Raw genomic sequence first — 13,782 nt, 5'->3', positions numbered from 1 at the left:
AAGTGTCCCCCCCGGCTGTGGCATGACACCGCGGGCTGTTTGAACCCGATGCTGGTTTCAAAATACAGGAGACCCCTATGCTTTTTGCCCATTGTATTTTTGGAACCAGGTCCGGCTCCATAAGCCCGGGGCTGGTTATGCTCAGTAGGGGGGACCCCATGCCATTTTATTTTTACTTTTACACATATTTTAACACAGAACCATACACAGATCTCAATGATCTATGCAGAACCTGGTCTATTTTTTTTGGCGATTTTTAGACCTTTTTTTGGCAATTTCACACATAAAACTGGCAATTTCTATATTTTTCAATGGGAAAACATCTGGATGCGAATTGAGAAATCGCCACTTCTGAATGTGCGAATTCGCGGCAAAAAGTGTGATTTTTGCCACAATTCACATCACAATTCAGCCGTTTTTGCGAATACTTAGGAGCATACTTATCTACTCTCCCGGCAGTTGTGGGAGTCTTCTGGAACAGCAAGTGGACCTCCTGCACCATACCCCCTTTCTAGAAGTGTGGGAAGGAAAGGAAGATAGCACCGGTATGCCGGTAAATGCATAATTTAGGCAGACGCCTATCTCACTGATGTCAGAAGGGGCTAATACCCCACCCCATGCTTCCTAGCAGTCAGTAAATATCTAACTACAGGCACAGTAGGTGCGATATGGGCCGGATGCCAGCATTTAGCATACAACCCAACTACCTTAAACACACCGGCACCAGAACATTGAAAGAATCAGGATGTTGACACACAAATACCTACAACTGACATCCTGAATGACAGAATGCTGTGGTTGGTTAACCTGTGGCTGAGGAAGGGGGTTGGATTTAGGCACTATTGGGTGGAATTAGGGTTAGGCTGCAGAGAGAGTGTATTAGGGTTAGGCTCTTAGAAGGGGGTTTAGAGTTTGGCTGCGGGTGGGGAGGTTAGGTTTGGATGGCGGGTTCAGTTTAGGCACTAGTGGGGAGAGTTAGGGTCAGGCTGTGGCACTCGTGGGGAGGGTTAGGCTGCTGTAAATGAGGGTTAGGGGGAAGTGGAACATGGTAAGTTCCCCTACTGAGCCCCTGTCTGGATTCTCCATATTGGGATACTGGGGTCATCGTTTTACCTCTGTGATCCCGTATGTATCCCTTATAGGCAGCTCTACAAAATTATCCAGTAAAACACTCCTTTGAAAAAGATTAGACTTTAAATGTCTTAACATCTTTAAATGTCAAAGTAAATGAGGTCTGGTAACAAAGGAAGCTCAAATATAGTATTGAGGCACAATATGCCAAAGAAATGCTCAAAATTATGCAATTAAATCCTTTTGTATTGACAATTATAATTGTTGTTTAGTAGATAGAGACACAGAACTATTTTTCTTAGCCAAATCCAAGGACAATTGTGCAATTATATATTTTTTAAAAGTGAATTTCTACATTATTATAAAGAAGTGTAACATTAATTATAAAACTAGATAATATCTTAGTATACTAGTAAAAATATATAGGTATCTGGATGACAGAGCGACGGTGTATTGGTGGACAGTCAACAGGACGATACCATATAGTCTGGTTAATTACCAACTGGTCAAAGTGGTAATGACAATGGTCAACATTTGTTTTTTTCACATGTTTACCTAACATTTGTTTGATCTACTTTCCATGTAGATATCTATTGGGAAAAGTCACCTGCCCATAGAGAGCCTGTGAGGGTCTACGTTTTTACTTATGGTGGACATAGAACATAAAATATGCAAGATTTGTACCTCCCCCCTCCACCCTTGACCTTTAATTTGTCAATCTTTTGAACCTGTCATCCTAATGCAAAATGACACTAAAGCCTGATTCAGCAAGGGTCGCTAAGCAGCGGACAATCGCTGCTTAGCTAGCCATGAAATGTCACCTGGATGAATATCCCTCGCCCGCCACTGAAATCCCCTTGGTACCATGCTAGGGGTTGTATGTGAGCACATCCCCTCGCATGCGGACAAAGGGGAGAGAAATCATTCATTGGTCGTCGATGAACACACAACTTTGCCCCCCACACCACCCACCCTCCGTGACCCCCTGGAATGATACAGACCTCCCACCTGTTGTCGCTCCCTCATTTCACCTGCCCAGATGCCCCATCCTGCATGGTATGTAGAATTTTAGAAAAATCTAAAAATAATGACCATTGAAATAAGTGGTTTGTATTTTGCAAAACAATAAACAAAATTTCAGTAAACTGATTTGACCTGTAAGATAAAGGCAAATAAAGAAATAATCAATAATGTACTATAACCCATTTATAAAAATATCCCTTATGTAGGGTACACACCAGGACGACCCGCTCACGATGCACATCGTGAGCGGGTCGTCAGTGTCTCGTCCGACCCGCTCACGGTGATGCGGGGGGGGCACGACCCGCTCACGATGTGCACCGTGAGCGGGTCAGATCCGATGGCGACCCGCACCCGGCTGTATGGTCGTCATTGAGATCCTACCTGCAGCAGGTAGGATCTCAATAACGACCGACCGACCCGCGGGACCGCGCATCGGATCGGTATCGGTCCACACCAGGTCAGAAAAGGGCCCAATCACCACACAATCTACATCCAATTGGTCGGAATTGGATCTAGATTGAGGGGATCGGGCCCTAGTCGTCCTGGTGTGTACCCAGCATTAAAGTTGAATAATAATGCATAAATTGACAATGGACAATTTAGTAAATTTGAGAGCGAATGCATTTGGAAAGAGTTTAATTCTAGCACATACAGTATGGGATATATACCAGCCATATCTTCCAGTGTCAATTGAACTGTTTCTTTAAATGCAGACACATTAGCAACCAACCAGAACTGCCCAGAAACTCCTAACAGAATTACAAGGATCACCATGCATCTTAGATCTGGGCCCCCTCCCCCCCCTCCCCCAGTGGCAACCAACAGAATGCAGGGCAGTGCGCCTCGGAAGCCCACGCATAGGGAAAGCATCACCTGCTTGCTCGCAGAGCTTTCCCTGCTTCAAACTCCAAACAAGTGTCTGCCCCTCCCCTTCATTTTTGGAAGATATATTTTCAAAAAAGTATTAATGTTGAAAAAGCGTCTTCACAGTAATTATTTCCCACGCCATATTTGGTATAAAAAGCCAAGGTCGTTCTTTTGATTAGCATGAAATGTGAAGCGTTGTGTTTTATATCTGAAAATTGTTCTCTGTTATTTACACAAAATGCGATTAAAAGAGATGCTTGCCTCCTCTAACCAGCACTTTAACAAGATTGCATCCTTTCATTTTACAAGATCAGTGTAATTATAAAGCACTTGAGCAAATCTACTGACATTGTGTTCATTTGGTTAAAAGCTGCAGAGAGACGTTACTTAGTGCTAACCTATTATTAGCGGAACATTCGGGGACTTCATGTCTTCATTAGTGCCGCGGGCCCAAAGTTCAAATAAAGTTGGTAGGAAAGAACAAAAGAATGGAGGTCATCCATCACGCAGAGAGAAGGAATCAATATCTAATCAATACTCGCTCAATACCAAACTATGCTTTGACCAAGTTTACTTTTTAGTTTGTATTTTCTTTTGTTTCCAGCTTTCACATTCTATCAAGATGTAATCAGTAAACAAATTCACACTATACATATAGCGTGAATTTTTTTAAATTATTGTAACAGACAATTGGGCCAACATTAGGATTAATAAAATCTGATTTTTTTTAACATTTTGTATGTTTTGAGGCTTAAATTTTAATTTTGTTGATTTAGTATCAATATATCTCTACAATATATCTGTTATAACTCAGAAATTCAGGATACTGACCTCCTCCGGGCTGGTTTCTGCCTGAGGTGGATCTTCAGACCAATGATCCTTGTGCACCCAGTAGATCTTCTTGCCTCTAACAGCCACCGTTTCCCTTAAGGCTGTTGGTAGAACAAGCTCAACCCCAAGTGACTGAATCAATGCCGGCAGGAAGGAAGTTGCTACTAAGAGACTGGAGAACAACTACAAATGCAAGGTGGAAACTAGGAGCTGTATTGGGCGATTTGCAACAGAGATGGAGGCAGTGGCTGAGAGGCTGTAGAGTGAAATAATGAATAGTGACAGACAATACAACTAGACACAGGCTGATGGAGATGGGTAGAGCAGAGAACACTGGAGGCTAAATAATGGCAAAACGGAGACTAGTAACAGACTCCAGTTCCTGTTTTCGAGGTTCCTGCTTCTGTCGGCCCCTGAGTCCTCTCCTGTTCGGTCCTGGTCTGCTTGGTGCCTCATCTCCCTGGGTCCTTTGCTGGTGCGTGCTGGTCTGGTTCTGGCACCGTAAGTGCTCCACATTGGAGCTTGGGTTTCCTTTTCTTATCCATTTTTGGCTTTCTTCCATTTTAAAGACACCAGAGGGTTGGCACGGGTAGCACCGTCTCACATGCCTATTCGTCCTGGGAGTTTTCCCTTATTTGGTACTATAAGTGCCATTTTGTGTGGTTTGCAGTGTTTTTGTGTGTTGCATTTTATTGTATGCGTGGTGTTATTATCGTTGTACTTGCTACTAGGTTGCTGATTGTATGCGATGAGGTCGCTTTACTTTCGTAGTCTCTCGACCCTCAGTTTGTGGGGTGCTGACAGTCAGCTGCGTTTAGGCAGTTTCTGGTGACACGAGACCTGGTGGCACTGGAGTTGAGGCTGACCTAATTGGCCTTTTCAAACATGGCTATTATAGGTGAAGTCCAAGTTTTCACAGGTGTCTGTCATCCTCTCTGAGGGACCAACAAAGGCAGAGTAGGGTGTGCGTGGCCATTCTAAACAGTGGTCCTGTCTGTGGGTTCATCCCAATTCATAATAGTACTATGTTTCTGTGTGGCTTTCTTAGAACTTGTTCCTTGTCCTTTATCAAGCATAACAATTTGCTCATCGTATAGAGAAGGAGCAGCATTAAGTACATAACTCAAAGGTTAAGGTTAATAATGTCAGGATAACAACATCAAGGCTGGCTCTAGTCTATCCCATCGCAAACAATTTACTAATATTATAGAAGAGAAATAGATAATCAAGTTGTTAATAGGATCAAGTGTACTGTTCTGACCTTCTGGCTTTTTGCCAAGCATTACAAGGTATATACAGAGGAAAGGTCACATAGGTCTAGCAACATAATATCCACATAAATACATCTTTCTGTATAATAATAATCCTAGTAAAAGGACAATAAGAGTAACTACAAGATAATAAATCACTCAGATGCTTATATTGTTTAACAGTAACGTCATGAAACCATAACACCAAAAAAAAATTGTTTTAATTGCCAGTATCAAGATATAACATTTACAGGGCTGGCCATAACAGTCCTCGAGAGCTACCAACAGTTCACCTTTTCCAGACCACCCAACTGGTGCACAGGTGCAGTCATTACAGTCACATTTTCAAAAATGCTGCATTCATTCCTAACCGACACATTCTACAGATCCACAGTTGGTCTGGAAACCATGAAGTACAGTATTAATAAATTTCAAAGAATGGTTTGGCCACCTCCAGTCTACAGTATGCTTTTGAACTGTACAACATTTACATAGTTGTCTTAGTTTTAAGTAAGTGTTATATGGATATTATTACATATTCTCTCAGCATTCTGTCCTGGCTATAGTCAGGCAACAATTATAGCCACCTCTGGCAGGTCTGTGTAATTGTACCTCTGCTCCTGTGTGTTTGCAAAAAACCTATCGTAGCCCATTACCATGGGTTTTGGCTACTCTCCTGAAGTTAATCTGTGTTTAGGAGGCTTGTGTTTTTCCAGCCATCCTGATTGGTCCATGCTCTATATATCTTCCTTGTCTGCCTCTGTTCCAATGCTGGTCATTGCTCACAGTTGCACCCTTGATATTCAGCTCTATGCTATTGTCGTGGTAAGTTACCTGTCTGTTTTCCTGTATTGTAGTCAGTATACTCCCATTATTACCAGTCTGTTTACTTATTGTTTTCCTCTCTCAGGAGGCAGGTGACTGACCAAAAAGACGTTATCATCGGCAAGGCTTGTCTGGCCTGGATCCATTAAAAGGGCTCAGGTGTCCAATCACCTAAGCCAGATCCAGCCCTGCCCCCCCAGTTGACTGTCCAACCTGCCTGCTCCTGCTGGATCTAATTATTTCACTTGAATCTGTGAGGAGACCTGCAAAACATGCACTGTATGTGTGGTCCTGAGGACAGACTTTGAGAGCCTGTGCATTAGTAGCATACAGTATAGATACAGTATGTCTTCCTACACCTATCCATTTTGCAATATATGCTATAGCCAGTGGCGTAACTATGGGGGGGTGCAGGGGATGCAATTGCTACTGGGCCCGGCGGTTTGGGGGGCCCAAAGGCAATCCCCTGCACCCTTTTGATTATTTTTCCCCCAGTTGTGCATTTAACATGTCTGCACTGCAGCCCTGGTGAGCAACGGAGATATAACGGGTCGCAACGGGGAGAGAAAGTCCCAGTGTGGTGAGCCGCTGTGGCATCAGTTGACTGCGCCATGGAGAGGGAGGTGCTGTGAGCTGGACGGAGAAGGAGACAACGCGCCAGGCACGGGAGAACAAACTCTGGCACATGAGCAGCACCAGGAGACGGACACTGCACTTGGGAGGAGGCATGGCGTGTGGGAGCAGGAAAAGCCGCACCGGGGAGCTGAAGCAGGACACACTGCATCCGGGAGATGAATAGCCGGTGCATCAGCACGACACTCCACTGTTTACACTGTCCTACTGCAATGAGGTGAAGGAGGCGTGGTGAGTGGGAGCAGGAAAGTCTGTGCCAGGGAGATGAAGACCCGGCACGGTACGCAGGAAACCACGACATTGAAAGGAAGTCCTGCACTCTAAGCACCAGTGAGAAGGATCCATGATTCCCTGCTCTGCCTGCTTGGAATGAGAGGTACACACAGATACACTGCCCCTCCCTGTACTTGGGGGAGGTGGGGGGATTAGGAGGGACAAAGTTATGGCTGTCGCAAGCTTTCAATCCCCCCCTCTCCCCCTCTCCTATAACCTCCCTGGCATCCTCTGCTCCACCCACCCTCTTGTCCTCTACTCCCTCCCCCTCTTTTTCTGTACTTCCATCCCCCTCTCTTCATTTACTTCCTCCCTTCTTGCTCTCTACACACCCCTCTCATCCTATACTCCCCCCTCTCGTCCTTTACCCACCCCTCTCCTCCTTCAGCCCTTCTGTTTCTGTCTCTTCCCCCTGCCTACTCTCTCTTTCTCACCCTCTCTCACTCCACCTCCGTCCCACCTTTCTCTTTATATCTCTTTTCTATCTCTCTCCTCCCCATCTCTTTTCCCACACTTCCCCCTCTCTTTCCTCCCTCTCCCCCACTCTCTGAGAAAGTTTCCAACTGGCGCTGTCTATCTCACACTCCTCGTCTCTTCTCCTTTCTCTCCCTGGCACACTTGCTCACTCCATGTCTCTCTCCGATACCCTCTCTTACTCCATCTCTCCCCCTTTCCATGGCACCCTTTGTCTGTGTGACACCATCTCACTCCCTGACTCTCCTTATTTCTCTCCATGGCACCGCTCTCTCTATCCCCCTATCTCCCCAACACACTCTCTCACTACATCTCTCCGACACCCTCTCACTACATCTTTCCCCTTCTCACTCTGACACACTCTCTTTCTTTCTCCCTCCTTCCGACGTTCTCTCTCACTCCAGCTCGCATCTCTATATCTTGCTACTCCTCCTTTCTCTTCTCTTACACCCTCTTTCTATCCCTTTTTTTCCCATGAAGCCCCCCCCCCCTATTTTCTTGGCCAGCCCTCTCTCTCTTACTTGCTCCTCTCCCTGACACTCTTTGGGGTCGATTCAATTTATCACACTATGAGTAGCACCATGAGAGAGCTCCCTGGGACAATTCAAATAAGCACATTGCTAAGTCCATTGCCAGGAGGGGTGCAAACAAAAATCCCACAAAACTATTGTATCTCGTACTGGAATTCTCCGACTTAACAATGCACTGATTTGAAAAGCCCCAGGAGCTCATTCCCATCGTTATTCGCAGCGCGCTGAATTACATGGAGCCATTTGTTGCTCATTCCCCTCGCTCTCCTGCCCCTCTAAGGGGTATTGTAGTGACAATGGGGGAGGGGGCCCCTTTCAAAATTTTGCTATGGGGCCCACAAGGTACTAGTTACTCCCCTGGCTTTAGCTTAGACTACCTTGCTCAAGGAGGGGGACTTCTGCTGTCTGCACCACCAGATCCGGCTCCCCACTGCTCCTTGCTGCAGTCCACATCCTAGCTCTTGTACAATGCAGCTTTTAGGTGCCAGACTCAATGCATGTGCAGTGTCGTCAAGAATACTACACATGCGCACACTCCCTGCTTCTATGGGCTGTATCAGCCTCAGCCGTAGAAGCTGGCTAGGGCTGCACGGCAAAACAGGAAGCCAGCTCTCTGCCTAGAGCAGCCCGGACTGGCAGTCCTGGAGGGAGTGAACACCTCCCAATAAGACTACCTTACTGCGGGTGACTGGCAGGACAGACTTCCAATAGGAAATCACTGCCAGACACAGTGTAGCCAGAGCAAGTCCTTCAGCCCATAGGTAAAATCTGTCACTTGTACCAAACAATCAGCTCATAACTGTCAATTTTAAACACAGCCTGTAACATGACAGTTAGGATATTATTGGTATAGCTAGTACTTTAACTGCATCCACTTTATCACTCTCCAAGGCTTAGTGCATAGACCCCATTGTCAAGGGCATTTAAAGAAAGTGAGAGGCATGTGCGCTGTCTCCGTCGGGGCCTGCTCCTCTATAGCTGGCAGGACAGTGGGACTCTGAGCACTAGGATCACTAGGAGACCCTGATGCTGTACCAGAGTCCAGTGCATATGTTGCAGGGCCCACATTGAAAACGCCAAGTCATACCATTTTTTGCAATTAAATAAGTATAAAGTCACATGAAGCAGAACTTGGCTCACTCGCTTTTGTCTACTTTTACAGGGTTGTGTTTGAGTGTCCAGTTTATTGCACTGTGATTTTGTAACATTAGCCATATTTGATAAAGCCACCAGGAGTGGCGAAACGCGTCAGTGAGCTATTGGGGACCCCCCTTTCATTGAATACAAACATCTGGATTGCAGCCCGAACCATCCCCTGGATTTACAATACTCCACCCAAGGACATTACCTCCCCTGTGCCTCCATTCCAAGGACAACATCCGGTAATATACCATCCATTACCCATCCTTTGGGGAGCACTCGAGCACCTTGTAACCACTAAACTGTCGGTGATTTGTGCCAACTTTGGGCCGACCTGTGGACACTTGGAGGAGGATATCCATACCCCACCAAGGGTGGTAACTATTCCATTTTACCTATTCGCCCAGGGGTAACATAGGAACGGACTCTCCAGCTTTATTCCCATCTGCAGGGGGGCCCCCACATATCAATCTACACGCCATCAATTGTGTATATTCATTTTTAACCCCCATTTTTAATATCCATGCATTTATATGGAATTGTCTTTTATACTCAATTGTGTATTGTGAAATAAATTGTTGTTCTATCGATTCTCATCACTAGTGCGCTGTTCACTTTTGTTTTTTCCTTTGGAACATTAGCCATATGACTGAGACACATATTTTGTGTCTCAGTCAAGACACATGGCATGTTTAATAACAGTCTATGGCATGCCAAACGGTGCTATTTTGAGCTATTGGTAGATATGTATATGTAGCCACTTCTGTTTAGGGTTAGTATTACAAAGCATATATACACAGACACAGGCAGGTAGGTCTGTCCTTCATCCTGATGTGTTACTGCACATGGTGCAACCATCTTGTAGATCCTTCATTAATTCTCGTTAGACTATGGGAGAACGATTACCGCCATACATCTGTTCCGGCATCCTGCACCACTACCTGCAAGCTGCATACACTCAACGGCTGGTGCAGATGCAGGGGGTCGGTGTGCAGAGTCCAAATTGGCTCCCTACTGGCTAGATGCAAGAGCCTACTGCACGGGTTTCCAGAAACATGGCTTTAGCAACATTCATACTGCGCATGTGTGTGGCCATTTTGCCTGTGATTTTTTTTTGCCACCACTGCAGCTCTAGCACAAGACTTCAGAAAAATAAGTTGCAAAACAAGGGTGCAGTGTGTGTGGTGTGGGCCCCCCTGGACCCCATTGCACCTAATGTAATAGTGCCTATGGGCTGGTAAACTGTACAGACGCTTCCATTTATCATCATTGTGTATGGCTGTACCTGTTATAATTCAATAAAACAAGACCACTGATTAAGACAATGGGCTGTTCATAGTTTGAGTCATTCACTGGTGACTGCCTACATAACTCTACAACACCTGTACACACATCATTCACAGCAGTTAAGTTCAGAAGCCTCTGTGTGCCCTGTGACACCCAATGCACATGCCCAATGGCAATGGGGCTTGGTCTCTTAGCCATACCCTCGTTTCCATCACTCATGGGTCCCAGAGACTGGCTGACTGCACTGCTGGGTCCTTCACATAAAGTTACAGTGCAGCACCCAGCTCCTGTCACTGGGGAGTCTTCATTTTGTTATTACTCCTCCTAGGATGACACCAAGGGGTGCACCCTCTGTACCTGCCGATGGTTAGGTTATTGTGAACAATATCGCTCAGAAAGTGGCTTCTAAACGGAATTATTCACAATATCATCTAGTGTTTACACTCAGTATCGTTAACGATGCACTCACCCACACATTGTTCTCGACCATTGATGTCTTCTGAGCATGTTTGGTCAATTTGGCTATCTAGCCCAGTGGTTCCCAACCCTGGTCCTCAAGTACCCCCAACAGTGCACGTTTTCCAGGTCACCCAGCAGGTGCACTCATTATTCAGACACATTTTAAAAGATCCACAGGTGAAGCTAATTATCACTTGTGATTCTGTGTGGAGACCTGCAAAACATCCACTGATCTAGCCAAACGACCTGCATGTTTAGCGGACCCCCATGTCGTTCGGTGTGTATGCACAATATTGGCCATTCGCGGCTCAGTTAAGATTAACAATACTCACCACTGCTAAGGACATCTGCATGATCAAGATGTTGCATTCAGATTTATGGCAATGTTGACATTTTGTTTATGCCATGTCAAAATTCGGAATAAAAATAAATTGTACCACATTCCACAAAATATCTAAAATTCTTTTTAATTGTAACTAGATGCTCCGTGCGGAAATTTTGCATACAAATAAAACATTTCATCTAGGGAAAGAACTCTTGGGCGAAATGTGACTTTCTAACTTTGATTTTTAAACAAACAATACAATGTGCAATTCTAAATTAAGTTTTTTTTTCGCCATGAAGCGGAGAACTTACTCTTTTAAATGATATCTCATTTTTCGATTTTGTTTAAGTATGAAGGGAGAAAAAGGGATCGTTACGAAAAATCACCTTCTAGAAAAAATACATACAGTATAATTTTAATCACTATTTATTCTAATTACACTAGGCAAGAGCCAAAAAGTATCCTGATTGGCCGCTAGGCGGCCAATAGAATCATTCGGAGGAAAGGCGCGGAAGATGAACATCTCTGCGCCTCTCCAGTCCGTGAGCGGGTACCAGCCGGGAGCAGCGCGTCTGCCGGAGAGGATGCCGAGGTCGTCGCCGGGGACCAGGTGAGTAGGATTTCCTTCCTTAGGAACCCCTTTTGGATTACTTCGTATCCTGGACCCCGGAGACATCAGCCCTGGAGCCCAGGACCAGCCCCGGAACCAGGACCAAGGCCCCGGAACCGGACTCTTCTGTCCAGGCGCCCCGGACCCAGGATCCAGGAACCGACATACGGGCTCAAGGTAGGTAAGTATCAGTGTGTGTGTTATGTATGTATTAAACTTTTATTTTTCAGGGTGTCAGTGTGTTTTATTTTACTATTTTTTGTACTGTAGAACTACAAGTGCCAGCGGGCCCTTTAATGCCCCGCATGCTGGGACTTGTGGTTCTCCAAGTCCCAGCATGCAGGGTAGGCTTGCTGGGACTCATAGTTCTACAGTAGAAAACAATAGTTTTTAATCTTTTTTTACACTTTTCATCAGCCCGATGCCCTCCGCCCAGGGGCATCTGGGACAGCCCCGGACTTTCAGCATGGGCTGGTAAGTCCTGGAGGGGGGGACCCCTTCATTGGGGGGGTCCCCACTTCCCCAGGACCCCTGCCCATGCTGACCAGCCAGGGGGATAATGCTTTGGCCGCGGGACCTTATATAATAAGTGTCCCCCGGCTGTGGCATTACCCTGCTGGTTGGTTGGCTCTGGTGCTGGTTCTTAAAATACGGGGGACCCCTAGTCATTTTGTCCCCCGTATTTTGGGAACCAGCGCCGGACCTTGAGCCTGGTGCTGGTTTCATTAAATCAAGGGGACCCCTATTTGTCGGGGACCCTGATTTTATGTCACCAGCACCGGCTCAATGAGCCCGGGGCTGGTTATGCTCTGGCGGGGGACCCCGCGCTGGTTTTTTAATTTAAAAATGCGATTTCCTGCAAACGTGCGATTTTCAGACATGAAAATCGCACATTTTCAGGACTAAAGAAATCGCACCAACTCGCACCTTTTCGCACTATTTGGCCTGTTTTTCGCATCTCATTAAATATGCGGAAAAACGGGCCAATCTTGCGATTTTCAAAAGTGCGATGTGGTGCGATATAAAAACATGCGCATTTATCTCAATCCATAGAATGTCACCCACTATGTTTTAAATTGTTTATTAGTTCAAGTTTTGAAGATCCTTAGCGTTGAACTAAATCTTACTGTAGATCAATGCTGTGGTCACGCATTGCAGACATTTTCCCATTTTAAAATATTTGAAAATATGATTTCCTCATATCAGACACTTGGTGCAATATGTCTTTGAAGATGCATTTTCTTCATTCTCACTTAAATTTTTTCCCAGCTAACTGCGGGGCCTTTAGTGATGAACACGTTGAAAGTTTTTACCAAGATATTTCTGAGATGGAGAAGAGATACCAGGGGAAACGGAATGCTTCAATGCTAGCAGACTACTGATGGACAATTGTCAGAGATGCCCCGGAAATAGTGTACAAGCGACTTGCAAAACTAAAGCTGCATTAAAAGCAATGATTTGTATTATTGTTGATGGTGTGTATGTATATTAATATATTTGCTTTGGAAAACAAAAAATGTGAATAACTATAAAACGGCAACAATTCTTTCAATTTCATTGTCATTTTTATTTTCAGCACCCCAAATTCTATTAATAAACATATGTAATTTTTAGGATCCAAAAAAATGTTAACATTTGTTGTTCAGGGTTATTATAGTTAATATTGTTTCAAAGTTTTATATTAAATGTAGAAATGTTTAATTCTCACCAAAATGGTGGCAAAAATGTATTCTTTCTAGACCAAAAGAAAAAAGTAAATACTCTTTTTCTCGCAAAAATAGTATTTCATTTACGTTGGCCTGCATTCAACTTACTGTATAACATATCATGAAGACTGCACAGAGCAATATCAAAGAGATAGCCTTTTACTTCATTGTGCGAAAGTAAATGCTGTCCAAGAGTTGTCTCTTGAGCCTAAATTAAAATGACAACCTACAACATCTCACTCCATCTTCTAAAACACAACTAAGGGGGGTACACACAGAGCGCAGCAGAGGCATTACTAAGAAATAAAGTGTGAGCTATGGGTTAGAAATACCATTTCAAGCCCTGGAGAAACAGTTTGAAGATTCATTTATGTCACAGCTAGACCAAATGTTTGCAAAAATCAATCAAAGCACCAGGCAATTCAAAAGAATTGACATGTCGGAGAAATGTGTTTATAGCATTGAAGACTCTTAATTG

The 13,782-nt window shown here is 44.7% G+C and overlaps 1 long non-coding RNA gene across 1 annotated transcript in view; it reads left to right on the top strand.

Moving 5' to 3' along the window:
- The window catches only part of LOC146062787 (uncharacterized), a 145,434-nt gene extending 132,367 nt beyond the window's left edge, over window positions 1-13,067 (top strand). Inside the window, exon 3 of the long non-coding RNA XR_014471525.1 lies at window positions 12,868-13,067. This is a non-coding gene — a long non-coding RNA (uncharacterized LOC146062787). The remainder of the gene's footprint in view (window positions 1-12,867) is intronic.
- The last annotated feature ends 715 nt before the right edge of the window (window positions 13,068-13,782 follow it).

This window comes from Crinia signifera, chromosome 3, assembly GCF_055691185.1.
Source record: "Crinia signifera chromosome 3, ASM5569118v1, whole genome shotgun sequence".
Taxonomy (NCBI): Eukaryota; Metazoa; Chordata; class Amphibia; order Anura; family Myobatrachidae; genus Crinia; species Crinia signifera.
This window is presented reverse-complemented; position numbering and strand designations above follow the sequence as displayed.